The sequence below is a fragment of the Pezoporus flaviventris genome, unplaced genomic scaffold (assembly GCF_033815535.1).
Source record: "Pezoporus flaviventris isolate CSIRO_AGI_PZ_B2104156 unplaced genomic scaffold, CSIRO_AGI_Pfla_v1 ptg000213l, whole genome shotgun sequence".
Lineage (NCBI taxonomy): Eukaryota > Metazoa > Chordata > Aves > Psittaciformes > Psittacidae > Pezoporus > Pezoporus flaviventris.
The window spans coordinates 16097786-16116814 of NW_026892761.1; the positions used below are offsets into that span (position 1 = coordinate 16097786).

General features: G+C 50.0%; 1 pseudogene; it reads right to left on the minus strand.

The window, feature by feature from the left end:
• Positions 1–2188: 2188 nt before the first annotated feature.
• LOC133262527 (olfactory receptor 14J1-like) lies at positions 2189–3150 on the minus strand (annotated as a pseudogene).
• Positions 3151–19029: the final 15879 nt, after the last annotated feature.

Sequence of the window (19029 nt, forward strand, 5' to 3'; positions counted from 1 at the left end):
CTGCCTCAAAGCAAAAAGGCCTGGGAGACAAGGTCACTCATGTTGACCTCGCTAATCCTGACCCAAAAACTCTCAACAGGCTCATTGTCTATCCCAAGGCAGAGCTCCAGCCTTTTTCACTACAATTCATTTAACTGAATTTAAATGAGGTTATGTGGTAGGGAAGTGTGTTGGGTGTCTGCAGCTGTTCTGCTGCCAGTATCACATTTTATTATCTTTTTATTTTATTTATTATCTTTCAACCCCTTTAATTCCTATTGCTGTGACCATGTTAGAGGCATCACAAGCAAGGTGAGCCATCTGCACACACACATTATCCACTGTTAAAATGGAACTTCACTCCAAACAGCCCTTTAGAAACTCTGGGCTTTGACCAACAGAAACCTCAAGAGGTTTTCTTAAGAGAAGGGATCTTCTCCTTCTGACCTTCTAATGTTCTGCATCAAGGGCAGGATCACCCTGTTGTACTGGTTGTGGCTAGTTAGGGGTTGCTTGGGAGCAGTTGTGGGTCTGGCGAGTCACTCGGAGGTCATTTGGGGGGCAGATGTGGGTCTGAGAGTCACTTGGTTGTCACTTGGGGGGCAGTTGTGCGTCTTGTGGGGTCACTTGGAGGCAATTGTGGGTCTGGGGGGGTCACTTAGGGGGTAGTTGTGGGTCTGGGGGGGTCACTTGGGTGGCAGTAGTGGGTCTGGGCAGGTCACTTTTGGGGCAGTTTTGCATCTGGGGATCACTGGGGGGTCACTGGGGGGCAGTTGTGCGTCTGGGAGGTCACTTCAGTGTCACCTGGGGGGGGAACTGTGGGACTGGGGAGTGAATTTGGGGTCACTTGGGGGCCAGTTGTGTGTCTGGGGGTTCACATGGGGGGGCAGTTGTGGGTCTGGGTGGTCACTTGGGGGTCTCTTGGTGAGCAGTTTTGGGTCTGGGTGGTCACTTGGGGGGTCACTCGGGGGGCAATTGTGGGTCTGGGGAGTCACTTGTGGGGCAGTTTTGGGTCTGAGTGTCACTTGGGGGTCACTTGGGGGCAGTTTTGGCTCTATGGGTGTCACTTGGGGGGGCAGTTTTGGGTCTGGGCAATTACTGGGAGTTCTCTTGGGGGTCAGTTCTGTGTCTGTGTGGTCTGTTGGATTTTATCTGACATCCTTTGTGAACATCAGAGCTCGACAAAGCACTGCTTCAGAGCTAAGATTACTCCCATCCAACCTGGCATTTAACACTGCCAGGGATGAGGCAGCCACAGCTTCTCTGGGCAGCCAGTGCCAGTATCCCACCACCCTCACAGAGAACAACTTCCTCTGAATGTCCAAGCTAAATCTCCTTTTTTTCAGCTTAAAGCCATTCCCCCTTGTCCTGTCACTGCACACTCTTGTAGAAAGCCCTCCCCAGATTTCTTGTAGGCCCTGCTTAGATATGGGCAGATTGCTAAGATGTCTCCCTGGAGCCTTCTCTTCTCCAGGCTGAACACCCACATCTCTGAGCCTGTCTTCATTGGAGATGTTCTCCACCCCTCAGAGCACCTTTGTAGCTCTTCATAACCCCATCATTGTAGGATCATAAGAGAACAGAGGTTGGAAGGGACCCCAGGAGGTCTCAAGTCCAACCCATCAGGAATGGGATCAGAGCAAGTGGTTCATGGCTTGATTCAGTATGAGCTGAAAACCCCCAAGGCCAGAGACTTCACAGCCTCACTGGGTGACCTGATGCAGCACTTGCCTGAGCCGATGGGAACAAGGTTTCCTTATATCACAGCTGAACCTCTTCTCTGTCACTATCCGCCATTGCCTTTTATTCTCTCACCAGGAAGCATGGTGGGGAGCCTGGCTCTGTATTCTCCATGTCTTCCTTGCAGGTACAGGCAGCCAGCACAACAGCCCTGGCCCTTGGGCTCCTCAAGATCTCTTCCTGCTCCAGGCACAGAGCAGCCATCCTAGAGCTGGAGCAGCCAGAAAGCTGATTTCATTTCCCTTCATTCCTGCCATGTGAGGACATATCACAGAGAAGAAGTTGCTGCAGGATGGTTTATTTCCCTTAAATAGAGAGGCCACCACTGACACAAAGTCTCTTTATCACACAACACGAGTGTCTACTTAAGGAGGAAGAGATAAAATCTGAAATTTCTATGAAGACAACAACACCACAAATTGAAACAGGAAAACAAATGTAATGCAGCAAAGACAGACGTGGGCTTTGCAGAGGACAGCAGGCAGTGTATGGCGGCTGAAATGCATCCAGTCACCAACTTTCTCACAGCATCCTTGAGCTCCTGGTTCCTCAGGCTTTAGATGAGGGGGTTCACTGCTGGAAGCACAACAGAGTACAGCACTGACAGCACCAGATCCAGGGAAGGTGAGGAGATGGAGGGGGGCTTCAGGTAGGCAAATGTACCAGTGCTGATAAAGAGGGAGAGCAGAGCCAGGTGAGGGAGGCACATGGAAAAGGCTTTGTGGCGTCCCTGCTCGGAGGGGATCCTCAGCATGGCCCTGAAGATCTGCACATAGGACCCTACAATGGAAAAAAAAAACCAGCCAAGTGCTAAAAAGCAACTTAGCACGAGAAGCCCAACTTTCCTGAGGTAGGAATGTGAGCAGGAGAGTTTGAGGATGGGGGGGATTTCACAGAGGAACTGTTCCACAGCATTGCCTTGGAAAGGGGTAGTGAAAATGTATTGGCTGTGTGAAGCAGAGCACTGAGAAACCCAGTGCCCCAGGCAGCTGCTGCCATGTGGACACAAGCTCTGCTGCCAAGCAGGGTCCCGTAGTGCAGGGATTTGCAGATGGCCGCATAGCGGTCGCAGGACATGACAGTGAGGAGAAAATACTCTGCTGAAATGAAAAAAAGAGAAAGAAAAAGAGCTGTGCAGCACAAGCTGTGTAAGAGATGGCCCTGGTGTCCCAGAGGGAATTGGCCATGGATCTGGGGACAGTGGTGGAGATGCAGCCACAGTCCAGCAGAGAGAGTCTGAGGAGGAAGGAGTACATGGGGGTGTGGAGGCGCTGGTCGCCGGCTGTGCTGGTGATGATGAGGCCATTGCCCAGGAGCACAGCCAGGGAGATGCCCAGGAAGAGCCAGAAGTGGCAGAGCTGCAGCTCCCGTGTGGCTGCGAAAGGCAGGAGGAGGAACTGGGTGATGGAGCTGCTGTTGGACATCTGCTGCCTCTGGGCATGGGGCCTGTTTCCTCAAAAAGGAGAGAGAGGAATTATGGCAAACTTCTGAGGAAATCCGCTGCATTTCTCATAGAAATCCCCTCAATTGAAATGCATTTCCTTTCTCTGGTTTCTGCAGGCTGAGTGTGCTTGTGAGGAGCAGGACCTCCGCCCATGTGCGGCCATGGAGTCAGCTTTGCTCTGAAACAGTGGATTGAGCAGCTCTGATGTTCAAAAGGGATGTCAGATGAAGTCCAACTTGATTATAAAGTTCAGTACTTGCACTCATGACTTGACTGAGTCTGGGCTGCACAAGGGAGGCTCAGCATGGCCTCAGAATCACTTTGTGTTATTTGTTTAATGGAATAACATTGCTGAGGCTTCTTTCTAGGGGCATAAATACTTCTTTGTATGATTGAGAACCTGAAAAGTATTCAAACAGGCAAAAGGCCACAGCTCTTTGTAGCTTAGTGCAGAGCCAGGAGAGCTGCAGTGACCATCAGACCTTTCCCTTTGCCCTGTGCTCAAACTTGCACTGCCTGTAAGATGCCTTCACACACAAATTGGTCTTAAGAACAAGTACCTGTCCTGTGCTGAGAGCAGGGGAGCATGGTTTCAATGAACAGAACATGGAGTTCTCATGGGGAGAAGCAAAGGACCGTGCACAGCAGAGCACAGCCAGCAGCTACCTCCAGTACCAGACACCAAGAGAGCTGCCTGAACGCACCCTCCCCAGGGCTGGGCTGCGCTTTCCCCCCACTCCCTGCCCATGTCTCCGCTGCCTGGAGCTATGCCTGCCAGGAGCTGCTGCTCTGTTCCCAGCTCTGTTCCCTCTCAGTGCTCCCAGAGCCCATCCCATGGGCTGTGCGCTCAGCTCTGCCCTGAACACCCGTGCCGGCATCAGGGCTCTGCCCAGGGTCATCTCTGCCTGTGCAGGGGCTCAGGAGCAGCTCAAACAAGTCCTGACAAGACTCCTGGTGCCTTCTCCAAAGCAGAGAAGTAAATTTCCAGCTCCCAGTGCCCAACCTGCCCACCAAGAGTGAAAAACATCATAGATAAGAATCCTTCCCTATCAGGTAAACGCAGTGTCTTTCAGAAGGAACCTCTGCAAAGGTGCTCAGTGTGAATGGAGATTGGAACAGCGCCACCCACTCAGCACTTCCCCTCAATGCCAGGGGGTGTTCCTTTTCCACCGGCTTCTCCCCCCTCCCCCCCCCCCCCTCAGCACTGAGTGCTGACCCTGGCAGGCAGCAGAGTCCCTTCCCCTGCACACAGCCCCTGGGCTGCAGGGACCCTGCTCACAAGGATAGCGCTGGGCACCCCTGGCTGCACACCTACATTCACACCCTGCAGCCGGCCCCAGGACAAGGGATCTGCCTTGTCCTGTCCCTCGCATGGTGCAGAGGGAAGCCCTGCTCTGCAGCACATCCTCCTCCTTATCTACACAGAGAAACCAAGAGAGTGCTCCTGACAGATCCCATGGACTGTCCGAGGAAGCAGCTTAAGGAGATCCCTCCAGGACTTGCAGCTGCATTGCCCTGCCCCCAGAGCCTTACCATGCACAGGGCTGGGAAGGTTTCTCCTGCAGGGAGCTCTCAGCATCCTCAACTGCCAAGTGCCTTTAAGCTCTCTGAGGCTCGCAGGTCTCCCCTGGGTGCCTGCAGGCAGTGCCCCAGCCCTGTTCCTTCGCAGAGCTGTCTCTCTGCAGCACTGCCTGCTTGCCAGCATCTACCTGTGTCCCAGGAGCTCGGCCCAGCTCAGCAGCAGAGGTGCAGCCCAAGGTGGCTCTGCCTCTGCCCCACTGGGCTCCCTCCAGGGCTCCCTGGGGCTCCAGGGGAACACCATGGGAAACAGCCTGAAGCAGACACTGATGTTCCCTCCCTCACCTGCAGACACACTGCCTTTCTGCAGTGTCATTTCTGTGATGAGAGACAGAGTTTGGTCTAAACAACAAGATTTTGTAGAATCATGGAACTATTTATGTTGCACAAGACCCTTAAGAACATCAAGTCCATCATTAACCAAACACCGGCAAGTCAACTCATTAACCAGGTCCCTTAGAACATGGTTTTTAACTACCGCCAGGGATGGTGACACAATCACTTCTGCGGGCAGCCTGTTTCTTGACCCATCATCAGACAGGATAGGCAGACCAGGAGAGGCAGAGATCTCCTTTATCCCTGCTGAAGGAAGGGATTCATCCTGGTTAGGTGAGGCATCTCATCCTGGGATTGCAGCCCTGGGGTGGAAGAGGACTCAGCTCCCTCCTATGCTCACCACAAAGCCACAGGAGGTGGGAGTCAAAGATCACCAATGTACCACAATCCCCAGTGTCTGCAGCAGCACAAAAGGGGATCTCTGAAGTCACAGCTGATTTTGAAAAGCAAAAACTCATTTTCAGAACTCACTCCCCATGGAACTCACCAGTTTGGCGAGTCATGAACCTGATTGAAGAAGATGATTAACAATTGACTGCTGGTGTTTAAATGCTAACACAGGTCCTTGAGAGCTGCTGCACCAAACATTGCAAACTTACAGAGACTTTGCAAGCAGCTGCACACACCTGGATTGCAGCATTAGATGAAAGGAGATGTTCTTTATATGATTGCTTTCCAAGAAGAGGATAAGGAAAAATCTGCTTTTACTTAGGAAGGTCTACATCAAACCTTTACCAGACTTCACCCCCAGCTGTTCATGCTGCACTCGCTGAACTCCTACAAACAGTCTCATTTCCTTACAATGTGAAAATGTAGCATTATATAGATTATGTCTTAATCAGAGTAGATTCCCCCACAGAGATAGGAGAAGCAGCAACAGCAGTGTGGGAAGCACTACATGATATCAAAGTTCCAACTGAGCAATGTCAGAAACCAGGTAGAAACCAGCAGATCAACACTCCCACCCAACTTGGTCTTGTCCTCAATTTTACACACCCTAGTGTGGAGCAGTATGGACCAGTTTGCACCAGTAGAGACCAATAGAGGCCCCTATGGCCCCAGATACTGCTGAGGTTTCAATATCCCAGTGCTCCTAGTCCCTTCCGCAGTTGCTCCTGCTCATCCCCCACCCGACCTCTTGGCTCTTTTGGGGGAGACACCCCAAATTAGGGACCCCTCCCCCCTGGGGCTGTCCTTCTCCCCTGGTTCCCTGATACCGGAGGGAAAGGGGGTTGGGCATGCCCCATGGTGTGTGTTCTGGGGTCAACAAGGAGCGTTTTGGGGCTAGGGACTTTGGGGGAGGGAGCAGCTTTTAGGGGGCACCTTCAGTTGGGGGCAGGGGTTGTTTGGTGGGGCCCCTCCAGGATTTTGGTTCCCTGGGTTCATTTGGGGGGGGGGGCTGTGGTGATGGTGGGCTGAGGATCACTTTGGGGGTGCTACGGGCAGCGCAGATGGGCTGCCTCTAAGGGGTGACCTAGGCAGAAGTAAGAAGGGAGCAGAGAACAACACAACCTCCTTGGACAGGGGATGCCCTGCTTGCAATGACAGCAATGACAAAGCCCCGGTCCCTGCCCACAGGGTTCCTGGGTGAGAAACTCAGGTCCCAGCATGACCATGCCACCTCAGCCAGCACAGAGCCTCTTCCCACATCGCTCCTCACATGCAGCACCCACTGCAGTGGCCAAAAAGCCAGGGCAAGAGCCAGGCCTAGCGCTCACCTGCCAGCGAGCCCATGGCAGTGCTTGCCAGCATCATGGGCTGCCACCTGGCAGTGCTGGGGACTTGAGGATGCCACAGAAACACGCAATGGTTTGGGGTGGGAGGAACCTTAAAGCTCATCCAGCTCCAATCCTGGCCATAGGCAGGGACACCTTCCCCTAGAGCAGCTTGCTCCAAGCCCCTGTGTCCACCAATGGAGCAGCCACAGCTACTCTGGGCACCCTGTGCCAGTGTCCAACCACCCTCACAGGGAAGAACTTCTAAGATCCCATCTCAGTCTCCCCCCTCTGTCAGGTTAAAGACATTGTCTTGTCCCATCCCCACAGGCCCTTGTTCTCCCCACAAGAAATGTGGGCATGTGTTCTCAGAAGCCCCAACAGAAGGTGGGGATGCTCAAAGGCTGGTAGTTGTAAAGCAGAGCAGGAGAGGTGGGCAGGCTGCCTTACCTTTCCTGGGCGGTAGTCTGCCTGCCCCAGCTTTGCTGTTTTCTCTCCTCCAAGGCTGCTTTTAATTCCATCGTGTACATGGGAGGCCCTTTTTTGTAGACGTCCAGTTCCGCCTTGGGGAAAGCAGCAGGACCTGGTGTCTGTAAGAGAGGCAGGGAGGTTGCTGGGTACACAAGTGTTCTTCTGACAGGCAGGGTACTCAACAAAACAATCACACACTAGCTGTATAGCATGCACAGTGTATTAAACAAGCACACTAAAGCAAAAAAGCACAGTAAAGTGGGCAAATAATTCTATACAGTAAATAAGTACAAGAGAAGAAATTATGTACACGTATATAAGTGAAGTACAGAGGACAATTAGCAATGCATCAAATCAATACTGCATAGAGAGAACAGAGATCAAGAAACACATCACCAGTCATCATCGAACCATTCTCCAGGCACATGCTTCAGCTGGGAAGCCCCGTTGCAGCCAATGCTGGGAGTCTCAGGTAATTGGGAAAGTTCCTGCACTGCACATCCACCCACAGCTGAGGCATCGAATTGGGCTACAAGAGGCTCCTGCTTTAATACCCTTAGAAACACAAGGGGCTTTATGCCAGCTCTGTCACTGTTTACTAGTGGGGCCGTGCAGTTTCTCATCATCTCAGTGCTGGTTGCACTGAGAGCGTTGGCCAGGCACCCCGGTGTGCCCAAGTGGGAAGCTCATAGAAGAGCTGCACCCTCATGATTTCCTGCCTCTTTCTGACAAACAGTCACCATGAACACACACACATGGACTCTGCCAAATACACTGTGACAAAACCACACTGTGTTATGTCTCTCAGTCATGAAAGGGAATCAACGCTCAGCTAGTTCCCATCCATTACACAGTCACAGGCAAATCCAATCAGAGGAGCTGTATGCACGTAGAGATGGAGATTAAAAATGAGATAAGAAAAATAATATAAAAGAATATTTTATTTTCACAAAAAAATGGAAAACAAAAAAAAATTGTCTTCCTGATGTAGACACTAAAGCTTTCTACTGCAATTGAAAATAATCTGAATACAAACAAAACTCCCTTGGAGTCAAGACTACCCATTTTCTAAGAGCCTTCTGAGCTTTCATAATGGCACACACAGTCCTGACTTCCACAGGAGGAACTCAAAGGTACACTTCTGTTTAGCTGGACATTTGTGATGGAGGATCTGTGGGAGTACTGGCCTTGAATATCCCATGAGGGAGGGAATCTCTGCTTTTATAACAGAGACACAGGGTTATGACTTCAGTTTTCCAGAGAAAAAGAATGTTCTGCTTTGATTTGATTAACCCTATTGTGACTGATGGAAGAAGCCTCAGCATCTGTATTTCAGGCAGCTTGCTTTCACAAGTCACACAGTGTTTGTGGTGAAGATTTTCTGTGACACATGCCTGACAAATTACTTTGCCTGTTAAATAAAGAATACGTTTCACATAGCATGTGCAAATTATGAACAACACTAATAAGAAGAGGACTTGATCTTACAAAATGCTGTGGTTATTCAGCCCTGCAGATAGAAGAGATCCTTCAAGTCTTTGCTGTGGTATTCAGGTTTTAGTTAGGCCATAGTGCATGCCCATTAAAAATCCATGGATCTTGGTGACAATTCATTTTCAACTGTGGTACAGTTCCCTTGGGTGATCCAGCATCAATACCTCCAGAAGTTTTTATAGACCAGGGCCAGTCTGCTTGGACACTGCACTCACGCAAAACAGCAGGTCCATTGTCTTCAGGAAAAATGATTCATATCGCCCTGAGGGTGCCCAGCACAGTCACTGTATCTCACAAGTGAAATTCCACCATAGCTGAGAATAATGAGTCTGTTATTTTGATGGCTGCCACCAAATAGTTTGGGACCGCCTTTGCACCTGCATCAGGACTGCCAGAAAACACCCAGTTTGGGGCAGTGTCTATAATCTACCAGTTGTGGACATGCAGTATCAGTTTGCTCCTTTTCACACCCTTTCCCCTGACTTGAAGGGTTGACGATGGCCCCTACCTAGATCCCCAAGCCCTTGGGGAGGCAGTATTCTGGAGGGAAGATTTTGTCTAGTTAAGCCCACTGGCACTTTTGGATCACTGACTAATGCTGCACTTGAGCATTTTGGACATCTTCCCACTGCCCCAGTCCTGCCAGCCCATCTGTGCTAAGCACTTATAATGAACTGAGGGAAGCAGGGTAATGAGGAAATACTTAATAAACTTGAAATGCTCAGTAATACTAAGGCCATAAACAAGAGAATCACAGAATATCTCCCAACCGAACACAAGTGCACATGTCCTGTCTTTCAAACTGCTACCTCCTGTGGTCTTCAAGAGGCCTTCCTGAGCTTATGTGGTTTACCTTTAATGCTTATTTCTAGTCAAGGTGGTTTTAATCCTACTAACACTTAAAGCTCTCACAATAAAATTAGAGAAACCCCAGCTGGATCAAACCACTTTTAATGAAGTCACCTGTTAGAAACATGCATGCCAGGAGGTAAATTGCTCTTTTGTTAGATTTATTCTCAATTACCTTTATGCAGATGTTGGTTTGGGGATGCACCTGTGGAGCTGTTGGTGACTCGCATCCAATGCAGGTGAGTGTATTCACTGGCAGCAGATGTCTGCATTCAAGACATGGTGCCATCTGAAGAAAAAGCTACATCACATCATGACATTATGGCTATCAAGAGGTTTTCAGTATTTTCCTGGTTAGAGTCTGCAGCAGCAAAGTCACTAGAAACATTGAAGCTGATAGCCGCAGCTGCTGGTACGGATCCTTACAGATCAAAGGCTATTGAGAAAATATGAAAACAACTGGAAAGAGTGATTTTACTGACAACTAAAACTGGGCCAGAAAGGTACTAAGTTAGTTTTCAGTAAAATTAAAAATCCAGAGACAAGACTCTATGAAAACTTGGCGCTCTTACATATATGACCACACCAGCCATGATTCAAGGTCTCATGATAGATTTTCTACAGCTATGACACAAGCAGTAGTTGCTAACTGCACTAGTTAGCACTGGAACAAGATGCATATGCAAGTCCTGAAGATGCGGTGGTTGTTGTTGCAGGATGAAGAGGAACCTGAATTTGGTCATGTTTTGTGACACCGGTGAAGAAAAGACAATTTGCTCTTCCAGTCTTACTCTTACTAACATATATGGCACTTGAAGGATTCTGTGGTTCATTTTGCCCATCATTTGAGAATTAGCTCCAGTGTTAAAGGTGTTGAACAAAATCACAGAATCGCAGAATCCCAGTCTGGTTTGGGTTGGAAGGCCTCTTAAAGCTCCTCTAATTCCAACTCCCTGCCACAAGCAGGGACACCTTCCACTAGAGCAGCTTGCTCCAAGCCCCTGTGTTCAAGCTGGTCTGAACACGGCCAGCCATGGGGCAGCCACAGCTTCTTTGGGTATCCTGTGGCAGTGCCTCAGCACCCTCACAGGGAAGAGCTTTTGCCTAAGAGCTCATCTCAGTCTCCCCTCGGGCAGGTTAAAGCCATTCCTCTTGTCCTGTCCCTACAGGCTCTTCTCCAAAGCCCCTCTCCAGGTTTCTTGTAACCCCTGATTTTACAACTGAGTTAATATAGGTTTGATGAGAATGAGAAAAATTCTTTTGAAAAAGGGTAAGGATTGAGAAAATCTGCCCATGGCAAGATTGGAGTAAAAAAAAACCCAAACAATAAACCCCCAGTTTGCCAGATTTGGGAGGGGTTTTTGCCGCAGTGACCCCTAAAGAGCGCCCAGAGCATCCTCAGGAACTGCAGAACATCCTGGGGATACTCTTAGAGAATTCCAGAGAATGCCTGGAGCACCTGCAGAACACCCCATGGACCAAGCCAGAGCTCATGCATCACAATGACCTTGGGGACACAGGACCACAGGGGTGGTTGATTCTGGAACACTGCATTCAGGTGTGTGAGGCCATGGAACCCCACAGAACCCTTCAGCGGAGGCACTGGGAGATGACAGCTGCCTCACAGAACACAAGCTACCGGTGGAGGAGGCAAGAGCAGCTCCTCTGGTGGTTCTCGTCTTGACGTCTCAGAGCCTGTGACACCTGTGGACACAGGAACATGGAACAAGGTGGGTGGCAGTGGCAATCTTGGGCTGCATTAGGACTTCTCAAGAACACCTCAAGTGACTTCCCCAGAGCGGCTGCTTTGGACTAGGTGCATGAGTTGTGCTGGCTGAGACGGCAGCAGAGTGCTGAGGCTGCCGATGGGATGATCCTGGGATCTGACCTCATTTCTTGTGGGGAGAAGAAGTGCCTGTGGGGAGGGGCAAGGGGAAGGGCTTTAACCTGACAGAGAGGGGAGATTGAAAGGAGATCTTCGAAGTTGTTCCTTGTGAAGGTGGTGGGAGGCTGGCACAGGTTGCCCAGTGAAGCTGTGACTGCCCCATCCCTGGCAGTATTCAAGATACACCTGAAAATTCCCTGCCTGTTTCCTTGGTACATGATTGAGTTGTTTTGGAGATAAATCTGACTCTGCAGATCAAACACCAAAAGGAACTGTTCACCTTCATATGCAGTAGACACACAGATCTCTTGCTGTGTCGTGCACTTGTCACTTATTGAGGAAACTATCCAGGGGCTGGGAAAGGAAACAGCACAGGAGGGAATTTTTAGTTAATTGTTATTCTTCCTGGTAAAATCCGTTGGGCTCTAGCATCTTGTTCCATATTTTCCATGGTAATTGGAATGTTTTTTTGGTATTAAAGGTAATATTTCATTCCCTCCTCCCCTGTGTTCTAGGAGAAACAGCATCAAGGGTCTCCCTCAATCCATCCTTCTCTCAGAGTGGTGTGGTCACCTCTTGTCTCTGTGCCTCCAGAGTAGTGCTCAATTCCAATTATAAATTAAGGGAAATGGTTGGTTGGTTTACTCAGTTGTTAGGAGTTTGTTAAAAGTCCCATTATCTATATGAGGAGGTTTCTGAAATTACCTTAGGATGGGAAATTCAAATTAAAATCCCAGGTGCTGTTGGTGACCAACCAGACAGGGTATCCCACAGGGATGTTGTCATGATCAGGGTGTGGACTTGTTAGGGACAGGTTAATGGCTGGACTCGATGTTCTTAAGGGTCTTTCCAAATGAAATGATTCTGTGATTCTAAGTTGATTTTTAGCATTAACTCTGTCTCTCATCAGAGAAATGACTCTGCAGGAAGGCAGTGTCTGCCAGCTGAGGGAGGGAACATCAGTGCTTGCTTCTGGCTGTTTCACTTTTGGGTTGTTTTTTCCTCCCCTGTCTCAGAAGACTGATCCCACTGGGATGGCAACTTTGCTGCCTCTCGTCACACTGTCACTGGTGTTTGGGACCCTGGTTGTTGGGACCCACAAGGCACGATATGAAAATTCTCTTCCCCCTAGCTACTAGATCAACCAGTCTTTATTAATAGGTCTTTATATATGTGTCTATATATATTTCTATGTACATTGTAATGTGATGAGATAGTGGATTTTTCCATTCTATTTGGCCTCTGATCCCACAGCTGAAGAGAAGGAGGAAAAGCTGGTGCTGGGCAAAATCAGCACACAGCCAGCTTTTCAACGGTGCCCCCATCATTGCTGTCTCTCCTCAATTTCATACCTAAAAGTCCATTTGAATGCAACCTCTCTGGAGCTTGCTCTAGGGGCCTCAGCAGCACAGTGAGTGAGCATGAACGTTTCGCCTCTGCTCTCACAGCCGAAGAGCCAGGAGGGAAAACTGATGGTAGTGATATTCAGCACACTGTCAGCTTTGCAATGGTGTCACCATCATTGCTATTTCTCCTCGGTTTCATACCTAAAACTCCATTTGAATCGTACTTCTCCGGAGCTCCCTCCCTTCTGCCCAGCAGCACAGTGAGTAGAGCATGAATGTTTGGCCTCTGCTCCCACAGCTGAAGAGCCAGGAGGGAAAGTTGGTGCTGGGCGACTTCAGTACACAGCCAGCTTTTCAATGGTGTCACCATCATTCCTGTCGCTCCTCGGCTTCATGCCTAAAAGTCCATTCGAATAGTACCACTCCGGAGCTTGCTCTCTCATGCCCAGCAGCACAGTGAGTAGAGCACGAACGTTTGGTCTCTGCTCCCACAGATGAAGAGCCAGGAGGGAAAGCTGGTGCTGCGAATCTTCAGCACACAGTCAGCTTTGCATCGGTGTCACCATCATTCCTGTCGCTCCTAGGTTTCATACATAAAGTCCATTTGAATCGTAGCTCTCCAAAGTTGGCTGTAGGGGGCCCAAAAGCACAGTGAGTGAGCATGAGCGTTTCCCCTCTGCTCCGGCAGCCGAAGAGCCAGGAGGGGAAGCTGGTGCTGGGAATCTTCAGCACACAGCCAGCTTTGCAAGAGTGATTCCATCATTGCTGTAGCTCCTCACTTTCATACCTAAAAGTCCATTAGGGTCGCACATCTCCGGAGCTTGCTCTCAGCTGCCCAGACACAGTGAGTAGAGCACAAAAGTTTGGCCTCTGCTCCCACAGCCGAAGAGCCAGGAGGGAAAGCTGCTTTTGAGAATCTTCAGCACAAAGTCATCTTTGCAACGGTGTCAACATAATTCCTGTCACTGCTCAATTTCATACCTAAAGGTCCTTTTGAATCATACCTCTCTGGAGCTTCCTCTAGGGTGCCCAGAAGCAGAGTGATTAGACCACGAACATTTGGCCTCTGCCCCCACAGCCGAAGAGCCAGGAGGGAAAGCTGGTTCTAGTGGTCTTCAGCACACAGTCAGCTTTGCAACGCTGTCACCATCAGTGCTGTTGCTCCTAGGTTTCATACCTAAAAGTCCTTTTGAATACAAATTCTCCAGAGCTTGCTGTCAGCTGCCCAGCAGACAGTGAGTACAAAAAAAATGTTTGGCATCTGCTCCCACACCCAAAGAGCCAGGAGGGAAAGCCTGTGCTCGGAATCTTCAGCAGACAGTCAGCTTTGCAACTGTGCCACCATTAGTGCTGTCACTCCTCGGTTTCATACCTAAAAGTCCTTTAGAATACAAATTCTCTGGTGGTCTCTCTCGGCTGCCTAGCATCGCAGTAAGTGGAGCACAAACGTTTGGCCTCTGCCCCCACAGCCGAAGAGCCAGGAGGGAAAGCTGGTGCAGGGCCTCTTAAGCCCACAGTCAGCTTTGCAAAGGTACCTCCATCATTACTTTCACTGCTCACTTTCATAACTGAAAGTGCATTTGAATGCAACCTCTCCGGAGCTTGCTCTCTGCTGCCCAGCACTAAAAGTGAGCATAGCTAGAATGTTTGGCCTCTAGTCCCAGAGCCAAAGAGCTAGGAGGGAAAGCTGGTGCTGGGAATATTCAGCCGACAGTCAGCTTTGCATCATTGTCACCATCAGTGCTGTCGCTCCCCGGTTTCATAAATAAAAGTCCATTTGAGTCTTACCTGTCCGGAGCTTGCTTTCAGCTGCCCAGCAGCACAGTGAGTAGAGCAGGAACGTTTGGCCTCTGATCCTACAGCCAAAGAGCCAGGATTGAAAGCTGGTGCTACTGATCTTCAGCACACAGTCGGCTTTGCAACGCTGACTCCATCATTGCTGTCACTGCTCACTTTCATACCTGAAAGTGCATTTGAATGCAACCTTTCCAGAGCTCGCTTTATGCTGCCTAGCAGCACAGTGAGTACAGAAGAAAACTTTTGGCCTTTGCTCAAACAGCCGAAGAGCCAGGAGGGAAAGCTGGTGCTGGACTTCTTCAGCACACAGTCAGCTTTGCAACAGTGTCACCATCATTGCAGTCTCTCCTCGTTTTCATACCTAAAAGCCCATTTGAATACAAACTCTCTGGTTTTTGCTCTCAGTTGCCGAGCAGCACACAGATTAGAGCACTGGGCCTCTCTTCCCACAGCTGAAAAGCCAAAGGGGAAAGCTGGTGCTGGGAATCTTCAGCACACAGACAGCTTTGCATGGTGCCTTCATCATTGCATTCACTGCTCACTTTCATAAAAAAAAACAACATTTGAATGCAATCTCTCCGGAGCCTGCTCTCTGCTTCGCAGCAGCACAGTGAGCACAGAATGAACATTTGGCCTCTGCTCCCGCAGCGGAAGAGCCAGGAGGGAAAGCTGGTGCTTTGCCTCTTCAGCACAAAGTCAGCTTTGCAACGGCGTCACCATCATTGCAGTCTCTCCTCGGTTTCATACCTAAAAGTCCATTTGAATCCAAATTCTCAGGTGGTCTCTCTCAGCTGCCCAGCAACACTGTGAGTACAGCACAACCGTTTGCCCTCTGCTCCAACAGCAGAAGAGCCAGGAGGGAAAGCTGGTGCTGGGCTTCTTCAGCACACAGTCAGCTTTACAACGGTGTCACCATCATTCCTGACCCTGCTCGCTTTAAGACGTCAAAGTCCATTTGAATTGTACCTCTCCGGAGCTTGCTCTAGGGGGCTCAGCAGCACAGCGAGGAGGGCACGAACGTTTGCCCTCTGCTCCCACAGCAGAAGAGCCAGGACGGAAAGCTAGTGCCGGGCCTCTTCAGCACACAGGCAGCTTTGCAACGGTGCCTCCATCATTGCTTTCACTGCTCACTGTCATACATGAAAGTGCAGTTGAACGCAACCTCTCTGGAGCCTGCACTCTGCTGCCCAGCAGCACACTGAGTAGAGCACGAATGTTTGGCCTCTGCTCCCACAGCAGAAGAGCCACGAGGGAAAGCTGATGCTGGGATTATTCAGCTCACAGTCAGCTTTGCAACGGTGTCACCATCATTGCTGTCACCATTCACTTTCATACCTGAAAGAGCATTTGAATACAACCTCTCTGAAGCCTGCACTCTGCTGCCCAGCAGCACAGTGAGTAGAGCATGAGCGGTCGTTCTTTACTGCCACAGCAGAAGAGCCACGAGGGAAAGCTGTTGCTGGGATTCTTCAGCACACAGTCAGCTTTGTAACGGTGTCACCATCATTGCAGTCTCTCCTCGGTTTCATACCTAAAAGTCCATTTGAATCCAAATTCTCAGGTGGTCGCCCTCAGCTGCCAGGCAGCACAGTGAGTATAGCATGAACGTTTGGCCTCTGCTCCCACAGCAGAAAAGCCAGGAGGTAAAGCTGGTGCTGGGCCTCTTCAGCACACACTCACCTTTGTATCGGTGCCTCCATCATTGCTTTCACTGCCCATTTTCATACATGAAAAGCATTTGAATGGAATCAGTCCAGAACCTGCTCTCTGCTGCGCAGCAACACAGTCAGCATGGAATGAATGTTTGGCCTGTGCTCCCACAGCAGAAGAGCCAGGAGGCAAATCTGGTGCTGGGCCTCTTCAGCACCCAGTCAGCTTTGCAACGGTGTCACCATCATTGCAGTCTCTCCTCGATTTCATACCTAAAAGTCCATTTGAATACAAATTCTTGGGTGGTCGCCCTCAGCTGCCAGGCAGCACAGTGAGTATAGCACGAACGTTTGGCCTCTGCTCCCACAGCAGAAGAGCCAGGATTGAAAGCTGGTGCTGGGCCTGTTCAGCACACAATCACCTTTGCATCGGTGCCTCCATCATTGCTTTCACTGCTCACTTTCATACAGGAAAAGAATTTGAATGGAATCAGTCCAGAGCCTGCTCTCTGCTTCGCAGCAACACAGTCAGCACAGAATGAACATTTGGCATCTGCTTCCACAGCAGAAGGACCAGCAGGGAAAGCTAGTGCTGGGCCTCTTCAGCACACAGTCAGCCTTGCAATGGTGTCACCATCATTGCAGTCTCTGCTTGGTTTCATACCTAAAAGTCCATTTGAATACAAATTCTCGGGTGGTCGCTCTCAGCTACCCAGCAGCACAGTGAGTACAGCACGAATGTTTGGCCTCTGCTGCCACAGCAGAAGAGCCAGGAGGGAAAGCTGGTGCTGGGCCTCTTCAACACACAATCACCTTTGCATCGGTGCCTCCATTATTGCTTTCACTGCTCACTTTCATACATGAAAAGCATTTGAATGTATTCAGTCCAGAACCAGCTCTCTGCTGCGCAGCAACACAGCACGAATGAATGTTTGGCATCTGCTCCCAAAGCAGAAGGGCCAGCAGGGAAAGCTGGTGCTGGGCCTCTTCAGCACCCAGTCAGCCTTGCAACGGTGTCACCATCATTGCAGTCTCTCCTCGGTTTCATCCCTAAAAGTCCATTTGAATCCAAATTCTCAGGTGGTCTCTCTCAGCTGCCCAGCAGCACAGTGAGTACAGCACGAACGTTTGGCCTCTGCTCCCACAGCAGAAGAGCCAGGAGGGAAAGCTGGTGCTGGCCCTCTTCAGCACACAGGCAGCTTTGCATCGGTGCCTCCATCATTGCTTTCACTGCTCACTTTTATACATGAAAAGCATTTGAACGCAATCAGTCCAGAGCCTGCACTCTGCTGCCCAGCAACACACTGAGTAGAGCCTGAATGTTTGGCCTCTGCTCCCACAACAGAAGAGCCAGGACGGAAAGCTGGGGCTGGCATTCTTCAGCTCACAGTCAGCTTTGCTACAATGTGTCACCATCCTTGCTGTCACTGTTCACTTTTGTACCTGAAAGAGCATTTGAATACAACCTCTCTGAAGCCTGCACTCTGCTGCCCAGCAGCACAGTGAGTAGAGCATGAGAGTTTGTTCTTTGCTCCCACAGCTGAAGAGCCAGGAGGGAAAGCTGTTGCTGGCATTCTTCAGCACACAGTCAGCTTTACAACGGTGTCACCATCATTGCTATCACTGCTCACATTCATATTTGAGAGTGCATTTGAACGCAACATCTGCGGAGCTTGCTCTCGCCTATCCAGCAGCACAGTGAGTAGAGCATGAATGTTTGTTCTTTACTCCCACAGCAGAAGAGACAGCAGGGAAAGCTTTTGCTGGGAATCTTCAGTACTCAGTCAGCTTTGCAACTATTTCAACATCAATCCTCTCCCTCCTCGATTTCATACCTAAAAGTCCATTTGAGTGCAACCTATCTGGAGCTTGTTCTCTGCTGCCCGGAAGTAAAAGTGAGCAAAGCATGATCATTTGGCCTCTGCTCACACGGCCGAAGATCCAGGAGTGAAAGCTTGTGCTAGTGATATTCAGCCCACAGTCAGCTTTGCAAATGTGCCTCCATTATTGGTGTCACTGCCCACTTTCCTACATGAAAAGCATTTGAATGCAATCTCTCCAGAGACAGCTCTCCGCTTTGCAGCAACACAGTGAGCACAGAATGAACGTTTGGCCTCTGCTGCCACAGCAGAAGAGCCAGGAGGCAAAGCTGGTGCTGGGCCTCTTCAGCACCCAGTCAGCTTTGCAACGGTGTCACCATCATTGCAGTCTCTCCTCGGTTTCATACCTAAAATTCCATTTGAATACAAACTCTCGGGTGGTCGCTCTCAGCTGCCCAGCAGCACTATGAGGAGATCACGAACATTCGGCCTCTGCTGCCACAGCAGAAGAACCAGGAGGGAAAGCTTTTGCGAGGGATCTTCAGCACACAGTCAGGATGCAACGGTGCCTCCATCATTGATCTCACTTCTCACTTTCATATCTGAGAGTGCATTTGAATGCAACATCTGCGGAGCTTGCTCTCGCCTACCCAGCAGCACAGTGAGTAGAGCATGAATGTTTGTTCTTTACCCCCACAGTTGAAGAGCTGGCAGGGAAAGCTGGTGCTGGGAATCTTCAGTAGTCAGTCAGCTTTGCAACTCTTTGAACATCAATCCTGTCCCTCCTCGGTTTCATACCTGAAAGTCCATTTGAATACAAACTCTCGGGTGGTCTCTCTCAGCTGCCCAGCAGCGCTGTGAGTAGATCACATTCGCCCTCTGCTCCCACAGCAGAAGAGCCAGGAGGGAAAGCTAGTGCTGGGCCT